This window comes from Vombatus ursinus, unplaced genomic scaffold (assembly GCF_900497805.2).
Source record: "Vombatus ursinus unplaced genomic scaffold, bare-nosed wombat genome assembly UNPS02014818.1, whole genome shotgun sequence".
NCBI classification, from domain to species: Eukaryota; Metazoa; Chordata; class Mammalia; order Diprotodontia; family Vombatidae; genus Vombatus; species Vombatus ursinus.
In genome coordinates, this window is record NW_020954596.1 from 47,515,723 (window position 1) to 47,532,905 (window position 17,183).

The 17,183-nt window shown below is 38.6% G+C and overlaps 1 long non-coding RNA gene across 5 annotated transcripts in view; it reads right to left on the reverse strand.

Annotated features, from left to right (window-relative positions):
* Positions 1-771: 771 nt before the first annotated feature.
* LOC114023396 overlaps positions 772-17,183 on the reverse strand; it is a 34,027-nt gene continuing 17,615 nt past the window's right edge. For 2 of the 5 annotated variants that reach the window (XR_003566785.1, XR_003566780.1), the window contains exons 5-6: positions 9,838-9,971; positions 9,491-9,590 (exon numbers count right to left, since the gene is read on the reverse strand). This is a non-coding gene — a long non-coding RNA (uncharacterized LOC114023396). Of the gene's footprint in view, positions 1,212-9,183; positions 9,281-9,490; positions 9,591-9,837; positions 9,972-17,183 lie in introns of those variants that run through there. The other 3 variants (XR_003566784.1, XR_003566783.1, XR_003566782.1) reach the window with 3 other exon arrangements.

The window sequence follows — 17,183 nt, forward strand, 5'->3', positions numbered from 1 at the left end:
AGTGCTATTATTATCCCCATTTTACAGATGATGAAACTGAGACCGAGATTAAGTGACTTGCCCAGGGTCACAGAGTTGATTAAGCGTCTGAGGCCAGATCTGAAGTCAGATTTTCCTAATTCCAGGTTCAGCACTCCACCCAGTACAACATCTAGCCGTCTATGTTACAATAATAACAGCTAGCTTTTATACAGAATTTTGAGGTTTGTAAAGTGCTTTCCACAAGTTATTTCAATTGATCCTCACAAGGTAAATGCCCTTTTTGTAGATGAAACAGGTAAGAGAGGGTAAGAGACTTCCGCAGGGCACACAGCTAGTCAGTCAGTGTCTGAGGCAGGATTTAATCTCAGGACTCCCAGATTCTAAGACTCGATTCTATCCCCTGTACCACCTAGCCATAATAAAGTTGTCTCTTTGTTAAATGCATCTGTGATTTCACTCATCTTTTCATGGGTACTCTTTTCACCTGTGAAGATTGTGGTTCCTCTGTGCCTTCCCATTCTAGCTTATTCTTATCCATATCCTTTTGTAAATTCTCCATTGAAAGATTCACTTCTAAAGAATCTTATTGTTTATTGCTCAGTCATTTTTCAGTCGTGTCCAACTCTCTGTGACCCCATTTGGGGTTTCCTTTGCCAGCTCATTTTACAGGTGAGGAAATTGAGGCAAACAGGGTTAAGTGACTTGCCCAGGGTCACACAGCTAACAAGTAGCTAAGGCCAGATTTAAACTCAGAAAGATGAGTCTTCCTGACTCCAGGTCTATCTAGCATTCTATCCACTGTGCCTAAAAGAAGCTAAGTTCTTTAAAATAGAAGTTCTTGCTTTTTTGGGGGGGGGGACTCCATTCCTGTGATTTAATGTCTAGGGTAAAAATTCCCTGCTCTGATGTAGACAAGCGGCTTCCATCAGTTACTTAGAAAGTAAGTAAGGTTCTTGGAGAGTTGTCTGGGGCCCATGAGAAATGGGGTGACTCTTCCAAGGGTCGTGCAGTTAGCATTTGTCAGACACAAGACTTGAACCAGAGACTTCCGGACTCCCTGTTTCTACTATCAGTCCTGCTACTCTTACTGCTTTGAAAATCGGGTTCAACTTGCATGCAACTTTTCAGGAATCCATCTACCGCATAAAGTGAGGTATGTTCATGGAGACAAAAAGGGAGGAGCATAGCAACGCCATTGCAGGGCTGCAGGGGAGAAGAGATATGGCAGCCTACAAAAAAAAACAAAAAAAAAATAACAAACTCCACCTTGGAGTCAGTGGAAGTCAAAACAACACAATGAATTTTCTTCCTTATTCACTGTAGTCATGGGAATCATAGATTAGACCTGAAAGTCCCCTGATAAGTCATCTAATCCCCCCCCCCCCATTTTATAGATGGGGAAACTGAGACACAGAGAGATGAAATGATCCCAAGGCCCTTTAGTGGCAGAACTGGGATTTAAATCTAGTTCCCCTGTCTCCAAATCCAACACCTCTTCTACTGCCCCAGGCAGTCTTATACATGGAAAACCTTGCTGGGACCCAGTCCAACTTGTGAAATGTCATGACCGGTTCTGTACAATGAGTGTATGCAGTAACATGGGCTTTTCCCTACTTGACGGGAAGCACTGAAGTAGACCACGTTTCTTTGGGTGAGGCTCTGTGGCCAGTAATGCAGAGCACAAAGACCCAGCTTAGGGTGAATGAACAAGTGGACAAACAGCAGACCTTTGGCATTTGACCATTCTCTCTGTTCCGACACTCAGGGCAAAGCTTCTGCTTCCAGCTCCTAGGAGTACCTTCACTTCTCTTGTTCTCCTAGCATGGCTAATGTGAACTTTGTGGCTGCAAAACAGGGCCCTGGTGAGAGTTAAAATAAACCAAAATGAATCTGGAAAACTAACCTGACAAAGACACCCTTCTAGGAACTTACATTCTAATAGAGGGAGTTAACATATAAATAATATGTAGAGTGATTAAGAAGCTATATTTTGATTTGAAAATGTATAAGGCTGATAACTAGAAGGGGACTGGCACACCCTTTCCAGATATAGTGGATCCGACATGAAAGGATTAAGTCTTCTAGGACCTGGTGTCTGGTCTGGGTGGCAAGGTACTTATATAAGCTGATAAAGTAGAGCCAGCCAAACAACATAGACAGTGATTACAACAGTGTAAAAGGAAAGGACAAAAACAGTAAAAAACAGCAGAATGGAAGGGAGAGCTGGGTAGTTATGACTAAGGTTAGGTTGGTCCTGAAGGACAAAGGAGAAAATGAGCCTCCATCCCTTCTTTGCAGAATTAGCGGACTATGGATGGAGAACAAAGCACAACCCAGCCTATCAGGAAAATATTGTTGGTGTATTGATTTTTTTTTGCTGAATTGCTTTTTTCCCCCTTTCTAAAAAAGGGGGAATTCTTTTTTATAAGAGTTGGCTCACTGGGTAGGGGCGTTGCTGTTCAATCGTTTCCGACTCTCCATGATTCCATTTGGGTTTTCTGGGCAAAGATACTTGGAGTAATTTGCCATTTCCTTCTCCAGCTCATTTTCCAGATTAGCCTGTTTCCAGGCAAACAGTGTTAAGTAACTTGCCCAGGGCCACCCAGCTGGTAAGTGTCTGCGGCTAGATTTGAACTCAGGTCTTCCTGAGTCCAAGCTCGGCACTTTTTCCACTGGGTCACCTAACTGCTCTGGGTAGGGGTGAAGAAGGGATGCATTCACATATAAAGGTGATGTCAAATCAAGAGATTGTAAAATAAAAAGTTGGATGCCTTTAATTTTTCTTTTTTTAAAGAAAACTAACCTGAACCTGTGTATGTACTTACTTTAAACCCTAAAGAAAGAAGGTTGAAATGAAAAGAAATCAGAGTGGCACATATCACTCAGATCTTTCCTTTGGGTGTTTATCACTTAGGTTCTGTAAGACCTTCCTTCATCATGCCCTAGAAACCTCTTCAGCTGGGAAGATCACGGCAGCCCTGAGCTCACACCTTGGAAGTTTCCTCTGCCCCTGGTACTCCTTCCTCCCTCTGATTAAAGGGTGATCTGGATGCCTGCTCCCCGAACCTCCATTTAAGGAGGGCACTCAGGTCAGCCGTCTCATCTTCTCATCATCTCCCACCAGGCAGCACTCCTTGGGAGTTCTGCTTTCTCTCTCCTTGACTCCTTTTCGGCTTCCTCTTACACTTATTTTCCCCATTAGAAGGTAAGCTCCCCGAGGGTGGAGATTGTCTTTCTTTTGCTTGTATTTGTATTCCTGTAGCACTTAGCACAGTGCCTGGCACAAAGTAAACTCTTAATAAATGTTTATTGACTGATTGACTGACTGCTCAGTGACGTCAGAGGGCATATTGCAGTATCCTCACTGGTTAACATTCTTTGAGCTATTAAAAATGGTGATGGCTGGATTTTTAAAAATATCCATCTACAAAACTGCACTGATCAGCTTCAGGACTTTTCCATCTTAGTGCTGGCACTGCCCTTGAATCACTGCAGGAAGTGACATCTGCCTACTTATTTCTCCCTTTAGCCCCCAAAACATGAATTTAAAGGAGCATGTATTTAGTGAAGCCTAAGAATCGGCCAGTAGTGCAATATATATACCCTTAAATAAACAACACAGTTGTCTCATGAAGGAGTTTTCCAGCTTAGGGGACACCAACATTTTCCAAGAAAGACTGGATTTTGATTTACCCCAAATCTGATGATCCATCATGATAAGCTCAATTTAAAAATGCTTCTGTCATCATGCCTACTTGGTTAAAGTTCTTTGTGTATTAAACCATTCAGGAATAAGAGGAAGGAGACAGATCTTTTGGGGGGAGGGGAAAGAGGAGAATTATAAAGGGATGAGAGGGAAAAGGACAGGAAGAGAGACCAAATCGGGGCCCCTTTCTTCACATCCTCCTTGCCTTCCCAAATTCCCAGGGCATCCAAGCTCAACCTTCAACAATTATGAATTGTTTTTAATGCCATTTTTAAAAATGGCTACATGAGCTCTTTTCTGGTGGCAAAGAATTGAGGGGATGCCCATCAATTGAGGAATGGCTGAACAAGTGGTGGTATCATTCTGAATGTAATGGAATACTATTGTGCTATAAGAAATGGTGAGCATGCAGATTTCAGAAAAACCTAGAAAGACTTACATGAACTGATGCAAATTTAAATGACCAGAACCAGGAGAACACTGCACATAGCAACAACAATACCGTACAGTGATCAACTGTGAATGACTTAGGTATTCCCAGCAATACAATGATCCAAGATAATTCTGAAGAACTTAAGGTGAAAAATGCTGTCCATCTCCAGAGAAAGAACTAATGGAGTCTGAACACAGATTGAAACATACCTTTTTTTACTGTCTTTACTTTCCTTGGGTTCCTTTTTTTTTTTTTTGGTCTCTTTTTTCTTTCACAACATGATTAATATATTTTGCATGACTATAATGTATATCCTATATCAAATTGCTTGCCTTCTCAATGAGGGGGGAGACAAGTGAGAGAGAGAATTTGGAACTCAAAATTTTAAAAAAGTGAATGTTTAAAATGTAATTGGGGAAAAATAAAATACTAAATAATTTTTTTTAAAAAATGGCTGCATGATGATATTTAAATGATCTACATAGTAAAGCTTGAAGATAGGTGAAAATGATGATGAGTAGCAGTGAGAATCCTTGCTATATTTCATACATTCATTCATTGAAAATACTTTGCACAATTCATTACATTAGCTATTGTGGAAAATAGAATTTAAAAAATAAGAGTTCTATCCTATTCAGAGGAGAAAGTGGTAGGAAGACCAGTGTTTCTTATTTAAGGGGGAGGGAAAGGAATAAGCATTTATATAAGGCGTACTATGTGCCAGGCACTATGCTAAGCACTTTACAAGTATTATCTCATTTGATCTTCATAACAACTCTGCAAGGCAGATGCTATTGTTATCTCAATTCAACAGTTGGGGAAACTGAGTTAGACAGAAACTAAGTGACTTGCCCAAGGTTACACAGCTGGATTTGAACTCAGGTCTTCCTGACTACAAGCCCAGCACTCTTTCCATTGTGCTGCCTACCTGCTGATGCAAAGAAGAGGAGAGTCTTGTGGCCTAAAATGGCCAGGGGTAGCCAGGATCCAGGACAGACATGGCCAAGCTGTCACGTTTCACTCTTCTATCTCTTAGAGGAGTTTTGGACTAGAATTATGTCTATCTACCACACTTTAAATCTAGGGCAAGGGAAGCTATGGCTTTCCTTTCAAATCCAACTGCTGCCTATTGCAACCCAAGATAGTTTTTATACTTTTAAATACAATAGATCTTTATTTTAAAATATAAAAACCATTTTTAGCTCACATAAAAAGAGATAGAGGCCATAGTTTGCCAATCCTTGGTCTAGGGTGCAACACTTTCTTTTGAGGGCTCAGAATAAAAGCTACTTTCCCTGGTTACTTGAAAGGGGAGAACAACAGCTCACTCTCACCAGCTTAACTTCTTCCCACCAAACACTTGGTACACAGAAAAGAATCTCAGTTAATGAGTAAACCCATTTTTCTATGCAAATAGTAAACAGAAGTTGGGTAAGTATTTAGATTAGAGTAGACAAATGAATACATAAGAGTAAATAACCTCTTCATGACTGAGATAAAATCTCTGGGGGTAATCTCCCTGGGGGAGTTCATTCTTTGTCTCTGGGATACAGGTGCTGAAAACCAAGGGGCTTACTGGGGGAACCTGCTTCCCCACGTATCTACAGCTTCAGGAGACCTCCCATCCCTCACATCCACCATTCAAAAGCTCATGGCTTGTCTCTTGCCTGTGTCTCTGGAGCGCCACTTCTCTTACTGATGAAGGAACAGATCTTCTAATACCAAAACCAAGCGCTCTTCTCACTAACCAGCTGGCCCTGGGTTCCAATCTCAGCTCTGCCGCTAGCCTGATTTATAATCTTGTGACTTGCAAATCGCTGAATTAATCTCTCTAGATCCCAATTTCCACAGTGATATTAATGAGAGATTGGACCAGATGAACTCTAAGCTCTCGCTCAGCTCTAATTCAGTAATAATTCAGTGAAAAAATATTTACATAGATTGGGGGTAGGAGGACGGGAGGAGATATCTCAGGACTTTCATGAGATAACTTGGTTTGACAGGAACTTTGGTTGTTCAATGAGTCTTTTGAGGCATGTCCAAATATTCCAAACACCACTGTAAAATAAGGTCCTCATGAAAAGAAAAAATTGGCCAAAGGATTAAAATAAATAGTTAAAAACGGTAGTCTCAAAGTCTTTTCAAAAACATCCTGAATTTCAATGACATTTTGGAAGTAGCTTAGCTCAGCAGGATAAGCCAGAAAATTCATTTTAATTTCACCGCTTCTAATAGTTTAATTGTACCGCTTCTAATAGTTTAATTGTGTGATCTTAAGTCATTTAACCTTTTTATGCCCACATCTATAAAATGCAGATAATAAGGCTAACTTCAGAACACTGGTATGAAGAATAACTCATAAGATGTGATGGTAACACACTCAATGTAAATGCAAACTGCTATAAAAATACAAAAGCATATTCAAAGATTTCTACTGGTAAGAAGCAAACAATAGGTTTTTTTGTTCAAACACTGCATTAAATTTCCCACTAATTTATACTTTTTCCCCTTTTTCTTTAATTTATGTAAATTGGTAATATACATTCAATTGATTAGGTCAGTGACTTGGAAATCCACGGTATGGCCTGTTCTCCTCTATTCAAAAAAACCATGGAAACCTCATTAGAAAATTTTCTAAATGACAGCATTAATTGAGCTAATTAATTAATTGCCAACTATCTGCTATGTACACAGCAATGTCTCGACTGCTTTGGTAGATGCAATCACAGTAGGAAAACAAGACATACTTACAGGACAATTTAAATAACTCTCTGAAACAGTATATGAATAATGCTAAAAGAGGAGTTGATTTTCTCCTTTTTGTTTCTTTAGTCACTAATAATGCTAATTCCCTTCTCATTTCACCATTATTTTACCACGTCAATTTCTTCCATAATCTTCACCTACTCATTCTTTCACAAGCTTCTCCAAGTCACTCTCATGATAGGTGTAAAGCTTCTGTTATTTCTCCAACAGTTTATAAAAATATGTCCTTATTGCTGCAATTTTTTTTCAATTTTCCTTTCTGATACTTTTGTGTCTCTCCTTTTAAAGATTCTTTGATCTGATCTTTGTTTCAAAGCATGCCTTACCCTCTAAGTCCAAAGAGTACTGACTCATTAGCTGCTTCAGAACAACTTTTCCATAGTTTCATGAGCTTAAGGTGTTTTCTCCCTCCCTGTTCCCCTTTTTTTAACTTCCACTGCCATCTTTGGACTTATTACAGGGATAGGTATATATATCTGTATATCTATCTATCTATCTATCTATATATATATATATATATATATATATTTTTTTTTTTTTGCTTAGGCAGTTGGGGTTAAGTGACTTGCCCAGGGTTACACAGCTAGTAAGTGTCAAGTGTTTGGTCTGAGGCCAGATTTGAACTCAGGTCCTCCTGACTTCAGGGCTGGTGCTCTATCCACTGTGCCACCTAGCTGCCCAAAGGGATAGTTATATTTAACCACCATTTTCCCCTCTAAGTGCTAATGTTAAAACAAAATACTTGCTTCTTTTCATATTGAATTAATTAAATGTTTTATAGATAAGGTGATTATCAAGTCTAGAAGTATTTCCATTACAACTAGATTCCATTCTTTTTTTATAGCTCCCATATCTTCCTTCAACTCAAAATCTTAATATTTTTAAGATAGACTCAGAACACTGTTAAGTTAAAATGTCACCATTATTTCCTCATTAGACACTTCCATAAAAAATTAGAATTATGGTATGTGAGAATTATGGAGATCTAATATACTTTAATTTCCTTTTCTCATACTCTACTATCATACAACATATGAGACAATATTGTATTCCATATGCTTTGTTTACTAATTTTCTCTCACCAAATATGGTGTTAACCTTTTATGAAAGAGTTCCATTAATTTCTGCCCCCATGGATTAGTATTTCCTCCTTCCTATTCCCCCATTAAAATACAGTTTAAAGTAGTCAGAGCAGCCACTAGTGTTATGTGCAAGGGGCAAAAATTAAAACATTAATAAATGACTAAATAAATGGAGCCTAAATGAAGCAAAAGTAAAAAGGCAGCAATGAAAAACAAAGAAAAAACTGTTTCAGACTGATTCAGAGCAGAATTACAGAATCACCAAGTGGAAAGCGACCTTAATGATCCTCTACTCCAGTTTAGCTTATACTTGAACAAGAATCCTCCCTGTATTTTGCCTAACAGGTTGTCATCTATCCAGAGTTGTCTGCAGGTTCTCTCATCCATCAGTCTCCGAGTTCCCGTTTTTTTGCCTTTCTTTGTGTCCCCAGCACTTAGCATGGTGCCTGGCACATAGCTGGCATTTAAGAGGCACTAGTGGATTGACTAAAGACCTCCAATGTGAGGGGACCCATTACCTCCTAAGGTGGCCCATTCCTTAGTCAGTTATCTCTAATTTCTAGAAAGTTCTTCCTCACATCAAGCCTAAATTTGACTCTTGGTGACTTTTACCAATTTTTCCTAGTTCTGGGTAAGAAGGATCTTTATAGCTAGGATCCCAACCTTTTCAGTGGATGTTTCCCTCCTTTCCTTTGCCTGGTATTCTCTGCAATCTGATTTCCTACTGAAAACAAATCAGGGAGAATGCAGTTATCAGAGGGAGAGAGAGAGAGATGATGAGAGAATTGTGGCTGATGAAAAAATATGGAGTGATTGGGAGGGAGCAGAGAGCTGTGAAAGAACAGAGCAGCCCCAAGGCAGACAGTCAGAGCTCCACCTCAGAAATCAGACAGGCTCAGCACCAGTAGGTAAGAGATTAATGAATCTAGATTAAAGTTCAACAAATGTATTTTCAAAAGCCCTATCAGCTCATCAGTTAATTAATAATTCCATAATGACTATCTCTAGCTGATCAGGATTCTAAAATCACTCTCCAAAATCAGCTGGTCTGGAATGTAAGATTTATGAGGGGAGAAGGGAGAAGAAGAAAAAGAAAAAAAAAAGGACAAAGAAGCTCTTTTTCCAAACTTAAAAACAAGTGAAATTATCATACTTTAATGACTGAAAGTGACATGGTATGGAAAGACAGCCTGTCCCCTTTCATTTCAGTCACCACTTATCTCTCACCCCACTGTGTGTTCAGACAGACGAGAGCATCACTAATAATGGATTCCTGGACAGCTGGGCTGTGTTTGCAGAACTGCCATCCTGCTTTAGATACAAGAAAGCATGTTGTTACAAAATAAATATGAGACTGAATTTTATTATGGTTCAGTCACCTTCTGAAGCATTGCTTGCTCACCAGGGGTAATTAGCCAACCTCATTGCTATAGGGATCTCCTGACAGGGTGAGGAAGAAAGGATTCAAGAATTCTGGCACCATTATCAATTTAATTCAATTTAAGCATTTATTAAGCCCCAACGCTGACTGCCCACTTCATGCCCTCGACACTTCTACACCCTTGCCTGTGTTTGATGGGTTTACGGTCATATTTATTCTTGCAGGCTTGGTTTTGAGTTCCTAGGAATTAAAAATGAAATCAGTAAGTGCAAGACTACCTACTCAGAGGCCAAAGATGATCAGAGCAAAAGCACCTCTATCCTTACCAAGATACAACCCTATTCTTAAAAGTGCCCCTGCCAACTAATAAGTAGGTTACTTGGCATCTGTTCGTGGAGCCCAGAAGCCCCTAATTCCAAGTGCACAAAAGACAACGCCATCCAAACCCAAGCACCAGAGCCTGACACTTATGAAGCATAAAACTGACCTTGGAATAGTATTAATTACAGTCTTGATTTAGGAGACAGACACTCGTAGATACACGTAGGACTGGGAGCTCCAGGAGCCTTTCCTACTTCCTCTGTCTCTCTGCTCTTTCTTTCTGTTCCTGCCAGGATTTCTCTGAAGAAAAGCCATTCAAGAGAAAGAAAACAGTATGTGAGGAAAGGAGTGAATGCTCCAGCTTTCTCTTTCCACTCTATTTTGGCACATATGGAAGAGAAAGGAATGGATTTCATAGATTATACAATTTATCAGCGTTTATTAAGCTCTTACTATGTGCCAAGCACTGTTATGGTAGAAAGGACCATCATATTCTTGCACAGGATATAGCTTGTTGTCCAGAATGCATTTCTTTCTCAAACTCACGTAACAGGTGGGGTATCTGCTTTCACAAGTATTCCCCACCCCAACACACAAGCTTATCCCAGATTTTGGCACTCTTTGGGTCAGTAATCACTCAAAACCATAGGGCCCTTGCCAAAGTATTTATTTTTACCAAGCAACCAGAGGACACATTAATTCAAAGCAAAAGATATTTAATCAAATAGCAGAACAAAAGACAAGAAAGGACTCCCTTACATTGCTCCTCGTGCACTCATGGAATACACTCTTTCACCATTGTGGGAGGGCACTCACACACAATAAACATAACTAGGGAACCCATATGTATAGGGCGCAGGTGGGGCAAACTCATGTATAGGAAAATATGCCACTGAAGTATACAATCGGCCAGGGAAATTCACACCTTCAATGCTGTAGGTCTGCCATTGTCTACCTGTGATATCACTGCACTGCTTTCTGCTGCTCTCTGGTGAGCTCAGGTCTCTGCTCTCCACTGGGTACATCATCCCAGCTTGATGTTGTCTTTGCAGGGTCCTCCAGCTCTGCACTGGGCACTATTTCTACTTGATTTCATGGTTGCTGATTCTCTTTCTGTTTCTACCTCTGAACTTCAGCTTTTCATGGCCATATGCTAGGTTTCCAGCTCCTGTCTGGGACAAGCTCTTTAGTCTATACTGAAGGTTATTAGCCACTTCATCTAAGGGCAGCTGAAAAAAGCCTTTCAAAACTAGGTTATGATTGCATTTTTTTTCTTTTGATTCCTGTTTATATTTGGTACCAATTTTAAGTTTGTAGACCCAGACAACTGTGTGACTTAGAGTTAGAAATTCCATTTAATTTCTATTTAATCACTTAATGGAATCTTATGCTCCCTCAATCCATTTTGAGGACTCTGCCAAAAAGAATTCCATGGGGCAATGTGAATGGTGGAGCTGATACACTCAACTCTGCTTCCAAGGTTCTCTCTAATTTGCATGTACAGTACATTGAACAAGAAGAAAATCTAAGTGCAATAGGCAAGGTCATTGCCATCCTCTCTCCTGCCTCACATTCTTGCCTTTATCATATATATATATACATATACATATATATACACAAATATATACATACACACATATACACATACATATATACACATGCATATGTATATACACATATACATATGTATGTATATAGTGTATATACATAAACATAGTACACACATATACATATACACACATAGACACACACACATATACCAACAACAAAGCTTTAGACTTACACATTGCATTCTGTCAGACACGAACTGGTGACCTTCCTACACTTGCCTCTTAGGATCCTTAGTCTCTTTCAAGGGTCATCTCTTGCATTCTCTCCTTCCCCATCTTCTTAGTTTTAATGTTTCCTAACTCTGTATATTATCATTTATCTACTTAACTATCCACATATTATATCCCTCTAAGTCAAGAGTTCTTAACCAGAGGTCTGTGAACTTAAGAAAATTTGACAACTGTATTCCAATATAATTTTGTAATTCTATATATTTTATACTATGCATTTGAAAACATTATTCTGAGAAGAGATCATAGGTTTCCCCAGACTGCCAAAGGAGTCCATGACCTTTAACAGTCACAAAAAAAGGTTAAGAACCTCTGCTCCAATCGAACAAAACTCCTTGAAGACAGGGAGTGTTTTTTCATTTTGTGTTTGTACATTTTTTTTTATCCAGACTTCTAATTTCAGGGGTATGGGGAACACCTAATGTAGAAACTCCCTCCATTGATACAGACCATCAGACTGGTAATATATGGTCTTAGGAATTTGCTTGGGACAGGACTTAGGTTATTTTCTCATGGTCATTCAGCTAGTATGTATTAAAGGCAAGGCTTGAATTCAGGTCTTCCTGATGCCAAGGCTGGCCTTTTATCCACTACATCACATCCCTTTTCTCCTTGCACATATCAGGAACTTAACAAATCCTTGTTTGACTGAACTGGGTTGGATTCAATAACATTTAGCCAACCCATCCCTTTTTAGATGACGAAACTCAGGCTCAGAGATTAGATAACTTGCCCACGGTCTTCAGTAGATCCTGAAAGAGTCAAGGCCAGGACGTATCTATTTGTTCCCATGCTGCCACCAGCACTGCAAAACATTTTTCTTTTCTTCTGAAACATTTTTATCAACACTTTTTATTGTTACATCCCTTTAATTTCCAAATATGTTATTCTCCAGTTCCTACTCAGTAAACCATCTCTTACAGCAAAAAAAAATTTAAAGTGAGTAGGGAAAAAAAGCATATTAGTGAAACTAAGCATACATCAACTATATCTGATGGCAATGCATACCTTTTTTTTTTTAAGACACCATGGTATAGCAATTACTGAGCTATTGTCCCAGACCTATATTTTGCTTCCTCCTTCCATCCCTGGGGCTCTATTCTCTTCCTGAAGTAACTGTACTACTGTGTATAGATGACTCTACAATAATACAGGAAATCAGCTGCTACTGAAAAATATTTAAAGTCTATGATATTTTTATACACATAGCTCATAAATTTCACCATACAAACAAGAGAGGGGTGGACATGCAATAGAAAGGGTATTATTCTTGGAGTTGGGAGCCAAGGATTCAAATGCCTGCTTTGGTGTAGGCATACCACTTTAATCTCTCTGAACTCCAAATCCCATCTGTAAAATGGGGATAATAATACTTCCTGCTTCACAAGGCTGTTGCTTAGGTGGTATTTTGTAACACTAAAAGGTTCTATCGATATAAATTCTTATTATTACCCCTTCCAAACATCCTTGACTTTGTCCTCTTATGGCTTATTTTCCCCCTTCCACTGTAGTAGAGTCCACAGTTTGATTTATCTGGTTCTTTTCCTTCCTAGGGAGAGCCCGCCTTCTCAGATTCTCCAGGGCTACAACGCTTGCTTTACCAATTTATCAAGCCTTTACCAAGGCTTCCATTACCAATTTTGGTCCTTTGCGGGGTTACGGTGGTAGCCCACCTCCTTCTTCCCTTGTTCCTAATCTCCCTGATAGCAAAGAATCAGAATATTCTTAGTGTTGGAAAGGACTTTAGAGGTTATCTAGTCCAACCCCTAGGCTAGAAGACATGACTCAGAGATGGCAGCTCCCCAGGAGCCTCCGCGTTTTCCCCATGGCAAAGCCAATCTCCCTCCCATGTTGTTGGCTCTCAAAGAGTCATTTCAAAGCAGAAAGGTCTGAGCAGTTGTGTTCAGCAGCCAAGTTGAGACAGTTGCTCTTCAGCCCCAATGTAGTCAGTTGGAACATAGCCTATTCTGTTTTGGCCAGGAGCATCATTGCCAGCATAGTTCATATTACAGAATCATAGCATTTCAAGAGTAGAAAGAAGCCTCAGAGATCATCCAGTCCGACCTAGACTTAAGTAGCTTTCCACAGTCCCAGAAAAGTGGTCGTCTAACTTCTGCTGCCCCATCTCCAGTGATAGGGAACCCACTAGCAGCTCATTCCACTTTGGAATACCTCCAGCTGTTAGGAAGTCTTTCGAGCCCCAGTCAGACTCTATGAAAGTTCCACCTATTTTCCCTAGTTCTGCCATCTAGGGTCAATTAGAACAAATCTAATCTCTCTTCCACATAACAACCCTTCAAATACTTGAAGATAGCTGTCATGTCTCCCTTAAATTTTCTTTATTCAAGGCTGAATATCCTCAGTTACTTCAAACGATTTTTGTGTAACATGATGTCCAGTCTTCTTACCATTCTGGTCATGAATGATGAGTATAAGTCTGTTGGTCAATGTCTTTCTTAAATATGGCACCCAGTACTGCACACAGTATACTTCAAATGTAGTCTGAGCAGAGCAAGAGTCTAAATTGACTATCACCTCCCATATTATGGTTCTTCCAGATATTGCATTTACCTTCTTCCCTTGAGGGATATCCTTATTAAGGCACTACCTGTGTGGAATTTCCCCATTGACTAAATTGAACATTAAAATGTTAAAATTACCTCAGCAGCAGAATTTATAAGTATTAAGTATGTTGTAGACCCAATTAGTTTATCTCCCCATATTCTCAACAATCTTGAGTTTCAAATCCCTATTAATCATTCTTGTTCACTCTTTTACAGCCTAAAGACCCCAACTCTCACTGATAGAGGAGACAGATGGAAAATGACAGAAAGAGCTGAGCAGTGTTACCACCTCTTCATATTCCATTATCATTGTCCTTTCTACCTCAAGAATTAGTACTATCTTTTTTTTAAATCTTCTGTTTTCCCTCAACATAGCTTTGGGAAAGAAATTATCTTTTGTTGTCCTTAGCATCCATTGCCAGCCTCAGATCTTCTGTTCCTGACATTATTCTCACAGAACCATATCACAATTTTGTATCCATCTTCAGTTACCTGCCCTTGCTTCTGTCTTTCATTTACATACTTTAAAAATCTAAGTTGATTAGTGAGTTTCTTATGCATCCACATTGGTTCCTTTAGGACCTTCTCCCTTTTCTTCCTCAATTTTTGTCTTTTGCCATCAGAATTTGATTTTTAAGAGCTTTACATCCATGTTGGATTTACTTCTTATGAAAAACAGTAGTCAATAGAAGCTGGTGTATCCTTTCTCTATCATCTTTGAAATCCACTCTCCCATCACTAGATTACACCCAGATTTCTTGGCCTCAATCATGATATCTAAGGTGGAGTATTTAATTCTTCCCCAAATTGCTGTCATTTCTAATTCATCAATAAGTTTCTCCTTATCGGTAATAATCAGGTCCAGAGTAGAAGTTCCTTTTGTTGGTCCTCCCATTCTGGAGAAATTATATGATTGTCAAGGCAAGTCAAGAATTTCTCAGCTGCCTTTCTTTTAGCTAAGAAAAGAGTCCCAGTAGATGCTTGGAGTGTTAAATTTTTCTATCACTATTATATTATACCACCATTCCAGGCTTGGGTCTATTTCTTGAACTTATGATCCATTTATAATTACATTGGGATTTTTCCATGATGTTTTGAAACAAAATTCATCAAGCCATTGCCCAAAAGATAAATGATCAAAGCATATGAAGAAATCCAAGCTATCAATAACCATATAAAAAGTTTTAAATCACTAATAATTAGAGAAATGCAAATTAAGAGAACTCTGAGGTTTAACTTCACTCTCATTGGCAAAGATGGTTTTAAAAAATGACAATTATTGCAGGAGCTGTGGGAAAACAGACTCACTGTGTATTTAATGTATTGTTGGTGCATTAAATGGTGCAAGTATGAATTGCTCCAACCATTCTGGAAAGCAATTTAGAATTATACCCAGAAAGTCACTAAACCTTGTGTATCTGTAACCCAGAGATACCACTCCTAGGATGATATACCAAAGGGATTTTTAACAACTGGAAAAGGACCCAGATGTACAAAAATTTTATATTAGCCCTTTTTGAAATATTGAAAACCAGAAATGAAGAGAGTATCCATTAATTGGGAAATGGTTGAATAAATTATGGTACAATAATATAATGGAATATTATTGGGCTGTAAGAAATGATTAAAAGGATGGTTTCAGAGAAACCTAGGAAGGTTTGCATAAACTGATGCAGAGTAAAGTGAAAAGAATCAAAAGAATTTTTACAATAACCAAAATATTGCAAAGTAAAGCAACTTTGAAATAATTAATAATTTTAATCAATGCAATGAATAATCACAAATCCAGAGGACCAGTGATGAATCATGCACCCCACCTCCTGATACAGAGACAATATACTTAAAGGACAGAATGAGGCATACATTTTTGTACATGGCTAATGTAGAAAGTTGTTTTGTTAACTGTGTATATTTGTTAAAAATGAGTTTGTTTTTCTTTTTATTCAATGAGAGTATGGAGTTAGGAGGGAAAAGGAGTTCATAATAGGGTTGCCACCAATTCCCCCCCCTCCAAAAAAAAGAAAAAATGAGGATAATTGGAACATTTTTAGAATGCACCTAGGAGAACTGAAGCAAGGCCAGAAGAAAACACAGACAAGTAGGACAGCTTTGAAAATTAGATATTGAATTCATTAAATACTTAAAAGAAAAGAAAACCTGTATGTAATAGAGATTCACATTTTCATGCACAGACTCCCTTTTTTCCTTCTAGTGTGTATTTGGAAATACTTATTTGGTGTTTGTTTAGCATAAAATTTTCTTTAAAAATAGTTGAAAACAGGAAAAAATGAAAAAATTCATCAATAAAGTTTTTTTTAAAGAAAGCTTATTTAAGGCCAAAAAATCCACTCTGAGGGTTTAATAACATAATTAAGATATTCATCAGAAGAATGAAGTCACAGAGTTCAAAGAGAAAAAGGGTTCCCTGTCAATAAGGTTCTCCAGATGCTTCTATTTACATGTAACTATGCTGTGGGGTTCTCTAAATGTTCCTGTCTATACATAACATTGCACTGATTGCACAAAGCTCTTAGAATACTACAAAACCTCTTCAGTGAAATCCATAGTTTTTTTGTGGGGGAGGGGAATGGTATAACCATCTACACTGGGGTAAAAAGTGAAGAAAACTATAGTCTAGAATACAACATACAGGTAGATGGAAAAATTCACTTGGAGTTAGGAGATAGATAGGCAGGTAGATAGAGGATAGATAGATAGATAGATAGTCTGAATCATAGGTTGTAAAACTTCACAGGGTTTTTAATGATTCCCAAAGTCCAAATTTTAAAAAGCACTGTTATCTCAGAGCATCCCAGTGATGCTCTAGAGATAAAGATAATGGAAATCCAACATCTCAGGAGAATCAAAATTGCAGGGGACTGAGATGACAATTGGGAAAGGCATGGAGGTATTAATGACTTACAGTATGTTGCTGCTGATAATTTGTGCATAAGAAGTAAAATAAAAGATATTTTCAAAGGTATGTATAAGATGGTTTGGCTATGGAATAAGAGGGAAGGATAATAGATGGACAGCCCACGTGCTATATTGGTACCCCTAAGATATGAAAAGAACCAAAGGAAGGCCTTCAGTGTATTAGACAAATC